The 16,386-nt window shown below is 45.3% G+C and overlaps 1 long non-coding RNA gene across 3 annotated transcripts in view; it reads right to left on the bottom strand.

Annotated features, from left to right (window-relative positions):
- Positions 1 to 11,874, bottom strand: part of LOC147366866 (uncharacterized) — a 41,814-nt gene extending 29,940 nt beyond the window's left edge. The window contains exons 1-2 of one of the 3 annotated variants that reach the window (XR_015169514.1): positions 10,863 to 11,874; positions 8,970 to 9,620 (exon numbers count right to left, since the gene is read on the bottom strand). This is a non-coding gene — a long non-coding RNA (uncharacterized LOC147366866). The remainder of the gene's footprint in view (positions 1 to 8,969; positions 9,621 to 10,862) is intronic. The other 2 variants (XR_015169513.1, XR_015169515.1) reach the window with 2 other exon arrangements.
- Positions 11,875 to 16,386: the final 4,512 nt, after the last annotated feature.

The raw sequence follows: 16,386 nt of genomic DNA on the forward strand, positions 1-16,386 counted from the left end.
ATCAATATTTAATCTTTAAAATTCATATGCATTTGTGTTCTTCTTTATATGAGATCAATCTGTGTGTATATGCTAAGTCGCTTTAGTCGTGTTTGACTCTTTGCAACACTATGGACTGCAGACTGCCAGGCTCCCCTTTCCATGGGATTCTCCAGGAAAGAATACTGGAGTGGGTTGCCATGCCCCCTTCTTGACCCAGGGATCAAACCTGTGTCTCTTACGTCTCCTGCCTTGGCAGGAGAGTTCTTTACCACTAGCACCACCTGGGAAACCCGAGATCAATCTGTTTTAATATAAAAACATTTTTAAATTACTTTCTCATGAAAACCCTTAACTTTCCACACCCCAAGAAAGATTTCAGATTAAATTAGTATTTCAGAAAGATGTTTCTGTGACTTCTCACACCTCATGAATGCCAATATCTAAGGGACACTGAGATGCCCAACAGTGAGAAATCCAACATTCCCAGGTAAGCTGTGAAGTGAGAGAGGTATCTGAAGAAGTTAAAAATATGCTGGAGGGTGCTACATAGATGGGACAGTTTGAAAGCCAGGTAAGAGGCTTTTGAGATTATCGCGATGAGATCTTAGACCAGAGGATGGCAGTAGATAAAGGAAAACAACATACGCGAGAGAAATTCTTGAGGCTTGATGGATAATGCAATACAGGGCAGAAAAGAGGAAAAGAAGGAATCAAAAATAATCCTGACTTTGAACTAGAGGAAGCAGATGCCCAGTCTGAAGAGGAGAAACGTGAAAAGGGGGGCCCCTCATTCTTCCCAAGGATCAGGAGTAACATATTGACTTCAGCTAGCTGTGTGTGACCTCGTGTATGACGCCCATGTGGAAATGCGTTATACGAGGAAAAAGATTTAAGGTAGAAACACAAATGTGGCAGTCAGGATCATTCTCATGGGGGTCACACACAGTTGATACCACAGAGTGCATGGAAAGCCTGAATGAGTCAGGAAAAAGAGCAAGCTAAGCACTCAACTTTGGGAGATAGCCATAGCTGATCCATGCACGAAAGAGAGAAAAGTATATCCACCTAACATACAGACATAACATTTTCAATTGTAAGTAGCAGGAAAAATTTGAACAAGAAAGGGAAAAGGGGAGGAAACGTATTAGCTGGTAAAACTGAAGAGTCCAGGTGTAGACTCCGCCTTCCAGTAAGATCAGATCCTAGCGCTCAAAGGATGCCATTAGAATCTCATCTCTATCCACCTCTTCACTCTTCTTCCCTTTCCAGTAGCTTCACTTTCACACAGATTTTCCAATCCTAATAGGCCTCCCTGGAAGCCAGGCTTTTATCCTCTCATCTCATCAACCAAGATTAAACAGAACTTCTCCATTCCCAAAGTTCCAACAAAAGTTTCCAACCGAAGTTCCAGGTTTGCTTCTTATTGGACCGGATCACCGGATCACCTGGCCAGACCTGGGTCAGGTGCCCCAAAGTCTCTGCACCCATACCTACATGAAGGAAGCCTGGGGGAAAGGGGCTGTCCTCAATGAAAGATGATTTGCAACTTCCATAAAAAGAGAGAAGCAGAGAGAGGGTTCAGTGAGAGAGGGGAAGGTTTTAAGAAGCTGGGGGTGGAGAGAGGGTGGCCAAACATAGGGGATGTCAAACAAAGCCTAAGGTGGGGGCAACGGAGACTGCACTGCCCTTGGCTAGCTGGGAAGCAGGCAGCCCCTCTCTCTGCTGGGTCTCCCTCCTGCCTTAGGAGAGTGAGTCTGAGGACAGTGAAGGCCCCTCCCCAGCTTCCACCCCCCTCATTCCCAAACTGGCATCCAGAGCCCTGGCTCGCAGCCCCTCATCACCATGCCCTCCCAGAGACTTGCCACAGCCACTTTAGCTGGAGCCTGCAGGCCTCTCAGGCAATAAAAGTCCCTCTGCTTCAGAAAGCGGCCTTGTAATGCAACAGCCAGGTCCTTCCTGACTGGACTTCTCACCGCACACATCATACGATTCCTTCTTTCCCAGCAGGTAATTTTTCCAGTGAAAGAATCACCCCTCCCCTGGACTTTGCCTCTGACCCTCCGATTGTTTGCCAGGGGAGCACCAGCAATGCTCCTTGGCTGGACTTCAGAGTTCCAGTTCAGCCGGGGTTGGGGAGGGGTGCTAGGCCGGGATTTAACCAAGGGCCCCAAGGGGCTCATGTTATATGAATCATCTCCCCAGCACCCCAAGACATCAAACCACACTTCACCTCTTATTCTTTCTTTCCTGGCCGCTTTGCTCATTGGCATTTGAAGCAGAGCATCTGAAACACCCTAGCAGGCTCCCCTTTTCATGAGAGTGAGCGAGGAAGAGAGAGAAAGACAGACAGACGGATGGAGAGAAGGGAATCCTGCGGACAGTGAGGATGAATATGAATTGCAAACTTCTGCAGTGGGATGGGGAGCAGGGGCCATCACATCCAGGGCTGCAGTCCAGACCCGGATGGACCGACAGCAGCTCCCCTTAGGAATCTGAGTGGGCTCTTTCTCATGTGATGTTGTGAAGTATGTCGGCATTCCTGGGTACCATCAGCCTCCTCCAAATGACCTGAGCTGGGGTGTGAATAGCAAGCTCTCACCGCCTTGGGCTGTGCAGAGGGAGAGGCTGGGAATTCTGTTCCAGAGGTTTCCTCTCGCTGTGAAAATCAAGGCAGACATGCTTCATCCTCAGCTCCCCGAATACCCTTGAAGATCAAGGGGCAGATAAACTAATCTATTATAAATTCTAATGCAGCGCAGTTCCCTGACCAGAGCCTCTTCTCCTTCGGTGCCCCAAGCGTTAGCCAATATTTCATCAAAACCAGCTCCCTTCTGCAGGCCCATGTCCGCTCCTCCCACTCACCCCCAAGAGGCTTGCACACTGGCCTCTGTGCATGTGCTACACACACACACACACACACACACACAAAGCTGGACCCTTATCATCCTTTCTGATTTATGATCCTATCTTGTCCAGTCTGGCTTAAAATGATCATTTTTCGCTCTCAGAATCTTTGAATCCCAGGAAAGGAGGCTTTAAAACACCAAAAAGATGACACACATGTGCGCACACACAAACACACATCAACGAGACTCTCAGAGCTTTTCCATGAGATATTCGTTTACAAGAACTTGTCTTCTTGTGATTTCAGCCTTCCTCCTTGAACCATCTAAGCCTCATCTCCAGTGTAATAAAGGCAAATCCTAAGCCCAGGGTAGCCCAACCACTCCTATGGGTGGCCCTGTTCATTTCTCAGCAACCAGGACATCCACCTCATCTGCTTGGAGACCTCATACAGCCACTTCAATGCCTGCTCCATCTTGGTTCTCCTTCCTATAAAGTGGGTCTAATACGCCCACCAGGAGTCAAGTTGCGAGAATTCGTGTGTTAACCCTTTGGGAAGATGAACACATGATTATCACCATTCAGCCGGGGAAGGGTGGGGTCAGTCTGACCCTGAGACCCTGTCTGGATGAGCAGTTTAAGAAAGCATCAGAGTTGAGCAACTGGGGGTGAGCAAAGAAGAAATGGCTCCCATAAGAGCCGTATTTCCAGCAACTTATACAGTAATCCCAGATTTATACTGAATAATCCTCATCCTAAGGAAAGCCTCGGCAGGGCTTCCTGTGTGCTCCATACTGTGTGTCAGGTGGATGAGCTCATTTACTTCTCTGATCCACCCTCTGAGGAAGCCCTAGTTTATGGACGAGGAAACAACAGTGGAAAAGTTAAATGATTTGCCTGTGGAGCCAGACTGCATTTTTAATGCCTAAAATACACTGCAGGGAGCAAGGGCCTGAACAAGCTAGCATGTGTGTGGGCACGGAAAGGAGCCTGAAAGGAAACACACGGCAGCAGCCTAGGGTCACAGGTGGTAGGACTACAGGTGAGGTTTTTTCTTTCACTAGAGTTTCTATATTTTACCTAGATTTCCTCATTTCCACAGTAAACATGTATTGCTTTTATAACAATGATTTTTAAATGTTCTTTAGAAAGAGCACCTTCCATTTCTTTTCTCAGACCACCAAGCTTTTTCAGCCAGAGCAGCAGAGACAAGCGGGGCCTAGGCTCACACGGTTAGACAGGCTCAAGCCATTTCCACCAAGACAAGCAGAAGGGCTGAGAAGCACTCTGCTCTGCTATTAAGAAATACCATCATTAGGGAAGTGGAGTGTGGCCTCTTGCACCCCAAATCCAACCAAGTTCCTGATGTCTGTGGACAGGACATGGAAGGATGGAAAGACACCTAGATGAGGGTCTGGAGACCAGATTTCTAGATTTTTCTCTTTCATTTTTTCATCTTGTGGTAGCTGGCTAATTTCTTTACCATGTGAACCAGATTTCTCACCTCCTAACCTCTGAGATTCTAAGATAACCCCAAGACATGCTGTGTGAGTGCCAGCCACACTCCACACTCACGTCATCACCACAAAAAGCCTATGCAGTTGACCTTGATATTCCCATTTCACAGATGGAACCCTGAAGCTCCAAGACTAAACATGATCAAGATCACAGGGCAGGTAAGCCAATGAATGAGGCTGGATGCAAACCCAGGTACACCCAAACCCCAGTATTAGGAGTTCTTTTTTGAGTTAATCATGGTGTCAGAATTCTAATGCCAACCTTCCAAAGATCCTGGCCCAATCCACTACCTCCAGCTATGTGTCAAAGTGGTGTCAACATTATCATTACCGCTTTGGAGGTTGCTTTTTAAGCAAAGTGCTTTGTAACTCTCATTCTGTTTCAGCCCATTCTTCTCTCCTTCTTGTCACGAAGGCTCCACCAAGTCCTTCAGGGCTCCTCAAGCTTTCCCAGGCTCATCAGAAAGAGAGCTCAGCTCTCTGGCACCCACAGAGAGACAATCACACATTAGCCCGTAGGTGCTGGCCCATAAGCTTTTCCCAGAACGGACCAGAAGTGGGAGGGGGGAGGGGGCTTGCACTGCACCCAGCCCGTTAGCTCTTCATGCAGCCAGCAATAATGGAGAACGTGATAAGCTGTCACTAGAAGCCAGCTCAGTTCTCCGAGACTTAATGGTACAATAACACAATAGGGTCAGACTAAAAAGGTTCCCTTATGAAAATTTTATCAGCAACTTTGGTAAATGGCTATGCGAAAGGTGCTTTGCTCCCAGGCAGACCTGGGACCCGATTTTACAAGGTACAGGCGGCCCACATTGCATCACCCCCACAAGATATTAAGGGCACTCAAATTGAATTAACACCAAATCAAGCCGGTGCACTTAACAATACAAATGCACTTAAGGGATGCCTCAGGATGATTTGTGACTAAAGAAAGCAAAGAAGAAAACGGCCTGCAAGCCACAAGGGTGGTGTTGTGTGTCATATACAGGAAAGGCCATAAGTAGAACTTAGAATACCGGAAAACCATGAACTTGAGGGGCTCTCAAATACCTTAGACGCAACTGTAAAGTAGAAGGCCGCTTTTGTGGTATGCAGAAACAATTGATAAATAAATTACAGCCAATTTTCTTAGTGGCATGGTCTCCATTACCTCTGACAGCGGTGTAACTACTCTACTAAGATGATAAGAGGCAAATAATGGCATATCAGGTAGCGCCCCAGGAAATTCTTTGCCAGTTGCCAGGTTTCTTCATGACAGTGATGACACAAAGATCCTCAGTGAGAGCCAAGTGATGAGAAGTGACAGCTCGCCAGGCAGACCGTGACAGGTTCTAAAAAGAATCAGCTGCAAATGTCCCTGGCAGATGGAACTCCAGAGTCAGGGCTGGCCCCTTGGTCTCCTTCCTTTCCCCGTCAGCATTCGTCCACACACATTTTCTCCTTGCATGTCTTACTCCTTCGCTCTCTGCCTCCCTCACCCTCTTTCCACACCCCTATTCTCACCCCCTCACCTTCTTTCTCTTGAACAGACCTTGTCTACTGAGCTGGAAGACAGTTTGGCCATCTTCATAGATGAATGGCTCTTCTGAGATTATCTTGGAAACTTGGACACATTCTGGACTTGGGAGAATTCAGGGGGAAAAAATGGCCTCACTGGGGATTCCATTCCATCAAGTGAAATACACACATAAGCATGCTTTTGTTATCCTTCCAGGAAAGAGCTGTCTCCAGGCAGGGTCTTACTCTGAAAACGGGCTCCATTTAGGTTGGAGGTGGCCTAATTTTGTCAGAGTTAAAGCAATTGCTTTTCGAATCATGAGGTGGTTTGGAAACTGGGGCAGGCAGGTTCCATTTTTCACTATAGAGAAAAAAGTTCTCGAATACCAAGACAAACCATTCCTGGACGCTGCTGGGTCCCAGCTCACTCCAGGAGGCAGGCATTATCATAAGAGAAACCAGGAGGACACGGAGGTCTCTGTGTCTGGAATGACAGATCCTGGGCCCTTGCTCTACTAGAACTCAGTTCCGTGATTCTGAGTTATTTGACTTCTTTAGTAAAATAGAGCCACTCACATCTTTTCTAATGTCCTCATGGGACTGTCTTGAAGAGGCATCAAAAGTAATTACCGGAAAAACCTTTGCAGCTAGGAACCATCCACACATATAAGGCATTGTTATGATGAAAATAATCTACAAATTACACATTAGTAGCAGACCCATTTCTTACAAAACCAGTCCTAAGTCCTAAGAATGAATATTCAAACTACCTGGTTTTCCATAACAGCAGCCTCCTCTCAGATAATCAGAGGAAGAGAAGAACAAACAAATGTGAAGGAAATCCACTAAAATCCTCAAACTTCATCGCACCAATGACTTGTTAGCGTCTCCCATATTGAGGGCTTCCCTGGTGCCTCAGATGGTAAAGAATCTGCCTGCAATGCAGGAGACCTGGGTTTGATCCCTGGATCAGAAAGATCCCCTGGAGAAGGGAATGGCAACCTACTCCAATATTCTTGCCTGGAGAATTCCATGGACAGAGGAGTCTGGTGGGCTACCGTCCATGGGGTCTCAAAGAATCATGCATGACTGAGCAACTAACACTTCCCGTATTGAACTTTGAAGTCAAACGATGAGTGGTATCATTCCTGGCATTCCCCAGCTCACCAAATACATCTGCAGGCATGTGACAGGACCTCTTGCTTCTCAGAGGAAGCCAGAGATCTGCCCCGTCCTCTGATCATCCTCAGAGACGCCAGCCAGCACAACAGGTGACAGCATCGCATGACACACAACTTTCTGGGCCCTTACCCCCATCCTGGCACCTGGAGCCCCTGCCCATATACTGCCCCCCACTTACTCTGCTCTTCCACGTGATCCTCCATGCACTTACACTGCTTGCTGTGCTGTGCTAAGTCGCTTCGGTTGTGTCCTACACTGTGCAACCCTGTGGACTACAGCCTGCCAGTCTCCTCTGTCCACGGGATTCTCCAGGCAAGAATACTGAAGCGGGTTGCCATTCCCTCCTCCAGGGGATCTTCCCAACCCAGGGATCAAAACTGGGTCTCCTGCATCTCCTTCATTGGCAGGTGGATTCTTTACCACTAGAGCCACCAGGGAAGCCCATTTATATTGCTTACTTCTTACCTATTATCAGTCCTCTTTCCTCAAGCAAAATTCTTTGAAGCTCATAAATCATTATTCAACAGTGGTTTACCCAGTCAACAAATATTTACTGGGGGCTTACTACATTCTCTGCATGGTGCTAGGTCTCAGGAATATAGGGGTAAATCAGACAACACCCCTAACTCAAAGAGCTTACTTTCTATATCATTGTCCCTTTCTTAATCCCACCTTTAGTTTCTCTATAATCAGAAATGCAGAATTCTAAGCTGAACACACCTCTCTAGTGAGGCAAACTTCTTTACAAATTGGGAAGGAAGAACAATGTGTATTACCTAGGAGTCCCCATGTGTGTGTCGCTAACTGCATCCTTCAGATAGAATTCATTCCTCCCTCTGCTGGGCTCCCGTAGACTCATACATACTTGTATCACATAATGTGTTCAATTATTTGTTTGAGTGTTGCTCTCTCCCCCAAACATTCTGGACTTTTTGGCTTGGGCACCCTGCTTATCTTACTCTTGCCCAAATCCAAAGCACATATCACAATGCTTGGTTCTTCGCCAGCACTCAGTAAGCCTCTGTGGAATGAATGAATGAATCTGTCATCTCTCTACTTTCTCTGTTTATGACCATCTTCCCTTTCTTCTTTCTTTTCTATTATCCCCAACCTCAGCCTATAATCCAGGGAGGCAGTGTATCTCAGTGGTGATGATTCAGGCTTTTTCTGGAGTGTTTTGGCGTTGGCTCTTGTTGGCTTGCAAGAACAGATTGTTAAATATTTGGGATTTTTTTTTAGCTGATTTAACTGTTAGAAACTTGAAATTGGTCATGGTGAAGGTATTTACATGATGGAAATCAGTAAATACTCTATATCAGGGATTTAGAGTTTTGTTTTGATTTAGGTTTTTTGGGAGCCTATTTGTCAGCCCACCACTGCCCTGATTTAGCCAGACTTGGAGTTGTGACTCAGCTTTGACATTCATTAACTGTGTGACCTTGAACAACCTGCTTGGTATCTCAAAGACTCAATTTCCTCATCCATAAAATGGGGATGATAATTATAACTTCAAGGGGTTATTGTGAGCCTTTAAGTGACCTAATGTGCTTAAGTGACCTAAATAAAGTGCTTAGCATGGTTCCTCATACATAGTATGTAGCCAATCAAAGCAGTTTATTAGTATTAGCATTATTCTCTGGCTTTCCATTAAGGCATTCTTTCATCCAGTTTGTTATACTTCTTTTCTTATACCCGAAAGGATTTATGACAACTTAATAAAGCACAAGCCATAAAATAGAAAATAAAAATCAGGATAAGGGAAAATAAAAAATCATAATACAAAGTCACAATCACAACGCTATTCTGATTGGATGGAATCTAATAGACTACAACCACAGAATGTTAGTTGGCAATTTCCTAAAATGTCACCAAAAGAGTCACCTAAAAGTGACTTAACCTTAAAGCATTAGAGTGGACAAGAGATCTTCTTGTTCAATTCCTTACCTTACAGATGGAAAATGGAAGTCAGCAGGCAGGAAAGAATCATTTCTTGAGCACTTCCAGGCATGGTAATGGATGCTTTCACTTTTATCATCTCCAGGCCGTTCCAATTTACAGATGAAACCATTGAGGCCAGGGAAATGGCAGGCTCCTCCTAAAGCCACCAGGCTGCTAGTTGTAGAACTAAAATGGGAACCAGATTCCCATGTCCCAGTCCACTCCCTTTGTCTTCCCAGGTACCATGCTCTCTCCTCACTCCAGGAAGAGCTGTTTTGTGATAAGAGCTTCCTGAAGATCAATCTCCCAAGAGTCAATAGAATCATAGTCAAATGGAGAAATGGCAAGCACTGTGGTAGAGGGGACTTCCCAGGGAATTTCCTAGGTCTGACTGTGGCATATGAAAGACAGACATGCATAAGCTCACTGGCAGGAGCAGCTGCTTTTGTATAAAACCCATCCTCATTTCGTGTTAGCTTTTGAAAAGAGAACTGGTCTTTTAATTCATTTGTGGTCTTCTCCGAAGTTCAGATCTTCTGCTGGTCTAATCACTAGATTTTTTCCCAAACTTCTACCAATAGCTTCGTTTTTCACACAACCTTCTATTGGCATGGTTAATAGGCACAGAGATCAAATCTCTTTTCCGTTCTTCTTCATCTGAAAGAAGCAGCACAAAACAAGAAAGGGCTTAAAGCAATAGATGGGATGGAGATGGGAGACCAAGGAAGAGCCTGCATAATTCACAAAGTGAATGAATCCTCCAATTACGGAGATCTGACAGCAATGTCTCATTTATTAGGCCACCATCCTTCTCTGGCGGCAAGCAGGTTGGTGGCCCAGCCTGGGAGTTCTGTTTTATGGGAATAATGTTATTGCTTTCAGAGCTGTAGCTGACCTCACACCAAATAAACACGTCAACCACTTCTCAAGTCCCCGTTCCCAGGTGTGGCGCGGAGGCACCATGCAAGGACCCTCATGGCCTGGCTCACTTTTTTCCCTGCCTCCACTCAGAAATGGCTCTCCAGGCCCGAGTGTCCATGCTAACAGCCCCTTTGCTCTCTTTCCCTGTCCCATTCTCCAAATCATCTGTTCCGTCTGCCCAAGATCTCACCACTGGACATGTACTGTCACATTAGTGCAGATCAAGCTGCTCACCTTCAGAGAAGCTTCTGCATAACAAAAGAGGTTCTGGAGGGAGGAAAATCATGGCACAACTCAATACAAATTCTCTCACACATATCTTTCAAAACTGAAATTGGGCAATTTTTTAATTATTTATTTTTCAAAATATGTTTTTTAGTAATTTGTTTTTCACACAGCAGAGTTCATTGTTCCAGACTTAACCCCAGGCAGGCTCCAACCTAAGCATAATTCAAAGGCCCATCACTCTACCACCTGTTGGGTGAGCTTGGGTAACACTGACTCACTCCTATGGTTTTAAATGAGGCAGTTCAGTTCAGTTCAGTCGCTCAGTCATATCTGACTCTTTGCGACCCCATGGACTACAGCACGCCAGGCTTCCCTGTCCATCACCAACTCCCAGAGCTTGTTCAAACTCATGTCCCATCAAGTTGGTGATGCCTTCCAACCAATTCATCCTCTGTCGTCCCCTTCTCCTCCCGCCTTCAATCTTTCCCAGCATCAGGGTCTTCTCAAAAGGGTCAGCTCTTCAAATCAGGTGGCCAAAGTATTGAAACTTCAGCTTCTGCGTCAGACCTTCCAATGAATATTCAGGACTGATTTCCTTTAGGATTGAGCAAGATCAAAAAGAAGATCTGTAACCCAAAATGAAATAAAACCCCCACAATTCACAGGAAAGCCATCTCCAAGGGCTGTCTGCAAATCCACCGTGTGGAAGCCCTCCCCAGACTGTCAGTCTATGGACAAGGAAGTGCTCACCTGGGCGTGTCGAGAGTTGGGGCATGGCTCCCATAGAAGGCTGATGTGGATTTCAACTCTACTGCTTACGTTCTCTGTGACCTTAGTCAAACTGCAATGGTCTTAGTCCTTTATGGGCAAAATGGAAAAATTATTAGTGGCCTGACGTCCATCAGGTAGCAAACGTGAACGTGCTTTGGAAAAAAGCGATGCGGTTTAAAAAAAAAAAAAGGCACCGGTTGCTATTATGATAAATCAAAAGTAAGACCAGTGTGTGTTTCATAAGATAAAACCTTTGGTGCTGGGTTCTGGAAGCACCTCTTTTAGAGCTGGTGGTGAGGCTGCTGTGGAGATGGCACGGCCTGACCTGTCTCCATGTCTGCGGGAGCGGCTGTGCCTCGGGATCGCAGAGCAGTGCATTGTGGGAGAGCCCACAGCTTGCCTGTTGCCGACACAGCCGATCTGAAACCACACTCCCGTTTTATATTGGAACAGAGCTTCCCAGGTGGTGCTAGTGGTAAAGACCTTGCCTGCCAACACAGGAGACATAAGAGATGAGGGTTCGATCCCTGGGTTGGGAAAATCCCCTGGAGGAGGGCATGGCAACCACTCCAGGATTCTTGCCTGGAAAATCCCATGGACAGAGGAGCCTGGCAGGCTACAGGCAGGCCACAGTCCGTAGGGTCGCAAAGAGTCAGACACGACTGAGTGATTTAGCATGCAAGCAGGCAAAAGTTGATTAACCCTGTTGTGTAATTTCCAGTTTCCCTGGTGGCTCAGACGGTAAAGAGTCTGCTCGCAAAGCAGAAGACCCGGGTTCGATCCCTGGGTCGGGAAGATCCCCTGGCGAAGGAAATGGCAATCCACTCCAGCACTCTTGCCTGAGAATCCCATGGACAGAGGAGCCTGATAGGCTACAGTCCATGGGGTCACAAAAAGTCAGACACAACTGAGCAACTTCACTTACTCGTTGTGTAATTTCAGGTGTATAGCCAACTGTTGCAGTTCTACATATACATGCATCTATTCTTTTTCTAATTCTTTTCCCATTTAGGTTATTGCAGAATATTGAGCAGAGTTCCCCTATACAGTAAGTTCTTGTTGGTTACCTATTTTTTTTAAGATCTTTTTTTTTTTTAATGTGGACCATTTTTTTAAGCCTTTATTGAATTTGTTACAATATGGCTTCTGTTTTATGGTTTGTTTTTTCTGGGCCACAAGGCATATGGGATCTCAGCTTCCCAACCAGGTACTGAAGGCGTGCACTGGAAGGCGAAATCTTAACCACCAGACTTCCAGGGAAGACCCTGGTTATCTACTTTTAATATAGCAGTGTGTACATGTCAATCCCAAACTCCCAATCTATCTATCCCAATCTCCCCCCACCCTTCCACCCTGCTACTGCTACTGCTAAGTCACTTCAGTCGTGTTCGACTCTGTGCGACCCCAGAGATGGCAGCCCACCAGGCTCTGCCGTCCCTGGGATTCTCCAGGCAAGAGCACTGGAGTGGGTTGCCTTTTCCTTCTCCAATGCATGAAAGTGAAAAGTGAAAGTGAAGTCGCTCAGTTGTGTCCAACTCTTGGGACCCCATGGACTGCAGCCTACCAGGCTCCTCTGCCCATGGGATTTTCCAGGCAAGAGTACTGGAGTGGGGTGCCATTGGCTTCTACCCTAGTAACCATAAATTTGTTCTCTAAGTCTGTGAGTCTGCTTCTGGACATACTCTTTAGAAAGAGCTGCGTGTACTCCCTGATGAAAAGGATTCCAACAGTTGGGCTTACTTTGAGACAGTTTTCCCAGGGCCAATCCTGCCTTAGAATTTTGCTGAGGAATTTTACTTCGTTTTTTGAGGGGAAGAAGGCAGTTGAGACAATTACAACTCTATTCTGGAGGTGTAACAACAGCTCTGGTCTGGCCTGTGTTTCACCCCCATCTAGCCTTCAGGCTTCACCTAAAGTCTCCTATGGGAAACAGGCCTGAGAGTTGGTGTCTTTGTGGGTCTATTACAAGGTCTTTTTGTGTTCTGCTTCTCAAGTTTCTGAGTCTGTAACTTGTGAAAGAAAACTGGCAAAGCACCTCTTTAGACAGAAGTCACCTTGAAATTCACTACCTCTTCCTCCTCTGAGGACCAGGGGGCAGGACCCTCATAGAGAAGGCCCTCACCCTTCCAAACACGTCTGGGCTGTGTGAGGGTGACTCACGCAGGCCAGCAAGGACCCCCCACAAGTCAGGCTGTCACTGCAGGGTAGCAGGCAAGGGCCTGAGCAGTGGAGGGAGGAAGAGGCCGGCGAGTGTTCTCACGGTGGCTGGTGAGGGGAGAGTGGAAGGATGTGGTCATGGGGAGAGAGGAAAGAAAGATGAATGGGGCTTGAGTCAGTCATAGGCTAAAGCAAACAGGAAGGTTTTAAAGTGAGATTTGAGGAGAGGAAGTGGTTCTGAGCAAGGGAGGGAGAGAGTTCCAGAGATCTGTCTTGGAAAAGAGCTACTCTTCATTTTTTTGGATAGTCCTACTCATGTGAATATTTCTTGGCGGTACTGACAGATGGGTGAACCAATTTTTTTTATTATTATTATTTTTTAAATCACAACTGGCTCCAACCTTCCCCCTAGAACTTGAATCAAAAAGGATTAAGACTTTCAGTTTGAAAACATTCAGTGTATTCATTTGTGTTCAGTTGTGCTGCTGTCTGCTGCTCTTCGCAAACACTCAGGGCCACCCAGATGAAGGGAGCATGGGGAGGGGGGTGGCTTGTCCAACTGAGGTCATCTCTCGAATACTATGTCCACTGCGCCTCCCCTGGTCCAGGGAACATGATCCCGGGAGAGCTTAGCATCTTTCTAAATCTTTCTAAACTGCCAGATGTGGAATTATGATTGGCTAACTTTCTACCCAGAAAGAGGGGCTGTGCACCGTGGAGGGACAGAAGAGGGATGGAGGTACAGGACTGGGGAGTAAAGGCTAGGGTTTTTCACTTGCATCCCCCTGGAAAGCATAAAAACACAGATCCAACCCAATAAAGGGCTGCCTTTGATAAATGCACAGTGCTCTGCTTTCTGAGAACTAATCTTGGGACAGTTTTAAAAGCCAAAACAAAAGAACTTCATTTAAAGGACTTAAAAACAGCAAATCTTTCCAGCTCCTTGGTGAAGTCCCCTTCCCAAGACAGTTTATCAGAAATTGTTTTGTTCATATTGTGAAAGATAATAAAATCCTCTGGGCTTCAAGAGCTAAGAGGCATTACTTTTGCTCCTTGTTTCATGATTCTGGGAACTGAACCTTCGTAAGCCTCATTTTTCTTATCTGTAAAATGGGAGTAACAAGCTTTGCTTCACCTCAAAAGATATTACATGTTTTGAATTTACATCTGGACGTGTACGCAGAAGAATATTATTTACAATAGCAGAACTTTCTGTAGAACGACAATTAATGACATCCAGGTTGTAATTTGTTTCTTCCTAGTCTAAAACTGAACTTGGGCATGACCAACCCTAATGCTGGATCATTTTTTATTGAGTTAGAAAATAAACTATTAAAATAAAAGCCACAGTTTTTTCTGTGCTCTGTCCACATTCTCTATTATGAAATCCAAACTCACTCCACACGGCAATAAAATTTCTAACCTTAGTGAGCATATTTTAAATGCTTATATTATTTTTAATAGCTTATTGAGATAGGATACACGTGTCCTTATAGACAGGTTTCCCCACTATCCAAGAGGACAGTGTTCTTATGAAACCTTCCATAAGCCAAAACGCCATGAAGCAAAGAATCAGTTACCTTAGGCACATCTTGTTAACCACTGCATAAAATCAATCACGATAAAACACAGATGCTCACAGACTCAGGTCAAAGCTATGGTGGCTTGATGCTGAGATGCTGTGTGTGGTTCCCTGGAAGGAGCCCAGAGTGGCCACTCTTGTCAGCCCCTATAACAGCTCACTGCAAAGCCAACTCTGGACGTTATTTTCACTTTTTGTCTTTTTCTGTAAAAATGAAATTGTTTTTGGATTTCTTTCTGGTTAACTAAATGGGTACTAATACAGGTCTTTTGAAAAAATGAGGTGGTGAAAAGTGAACTTCCAAAAAAGCAGAAAATTACCTGTATTATTTTTTGCACTTTTAAAACTTTATTGTCAAATATAGTAGTCACTAGCCTTAAATGGCCACTAAAATTTTAATTTAACTTGGTAACAGCTTGGTATGATTAAAAACCTAGTTCCTCAGTCACCCTAATCACATTTCAATTCTTCAATAGCCAAATGTGGCTAGTGGCTATGGATTAGACAGTAAAAACATGGACTGTTTCCATCACTGCACAAAGTTCTATTTTAGAAACATTGTTCTAAAATCCTGTCAGGGGTACTTCCTTGGTTGTCCAGTGGTTAAGAATCTGCCTGCTAATCCCCTGCTAATGCAGGGGACATGGGTTCAATCCCCAGTCTGGGAAGATCCCACACACCATGGGGCAACTGAGGCCGCAGGTAACAGCTATTGAGCCCACGTGCCCTGTTCAACAACTGAAGCCCATGTGCCCAGAGCCCTGTGCTCTGCAACAAGAGAAGCCACCACAACAAGAAACCCAGGCACCAAAACTAGAAAAGCCCATGCACTGCAATTAAGATCCAGGGCAGCCATAAATAAATAAAACACCGCTAAGCATTGCTGTTCAGTCAATAAGTCATGTCTGACTCTCTGCGACCCCACGAACTGCAGTACACCAGACATCCCTGTCCTTTAAATCTCCTGGAGCTTGCTCGGACTCATGTCTATTGAGTCAGTGATGCCATCCAACCATCTTATCTTCTGTTACCCCCTTCTCCTCCTGCCCTCAATCTTTCCTAGCATCAGATTCTTCTTCAGTAAATCGGCTCTTTGCATCACGTGGCCAAAGTACAGGAGCTTCAACTTCAGCATCAGTCCTTCCAACAAATATTCAGAGTTGATTTCTTTTAGGATTGACTGGTTGGATCTCCTTGCAGTCCAAGGGACTCTCAAGAGTCTTCTCCAGCACCACAGTCCAAAACCATCAATTCTTCGATGCTCAGCCTTCTTTATGGTCCAACTCACACACCCAAACATGACTCTTGGAAAAACCATAGCCTTGACTAATCAGGCTGCTGTTAGTTAAATGACATCTCTGCTTTTTAATATGCTGTCTAGGTTTGTCAAAGCTTTTCTTCCAAGGAAAAGGCGTCTTTTTAATTTCACAGCTGCAGTCACCATCCACAGTGAATTTGGAGCCCAAGAAAATAAAATATGTCACTGTTTTCACTTTTCCCTCATCTATTTGCCATGAAGTGATGGAATCAGATGCCATGATCTTAGTTTTTGAATGTTGAATTTTAAGCCAGGTTTTTTACTCTTCTCTTTCACTTTCTTCAAGAGGTTCTTTAGTTCCTCTTTGCTTTCTGCTATTAAAGTGGTATCATCTGCATATCTGAGGTTGTTGATTATTTCTCCCAGCAATCTTGATTCCAGCTTGTGATTCATCCAGTCCAGCATTTCACATGATGTAGGAGGGTGACAATATACCACCTTGACAT

This window comes from Bos grunniens, chromosome 8, assembly GCF_055505025.1.
Source record: "Bos grunniens cultivar Pamir isolate PY7600 chromosome 8, Bosgru_T2T1.0, whole genome shotgun sequence".
Taxonomy (NCBI): domain Eukaryota; kingdom Metazoa; phylum Chordata; class Mammalia; order Artiodactyla; family Bovidae; genus Bos; species Bos grunniens.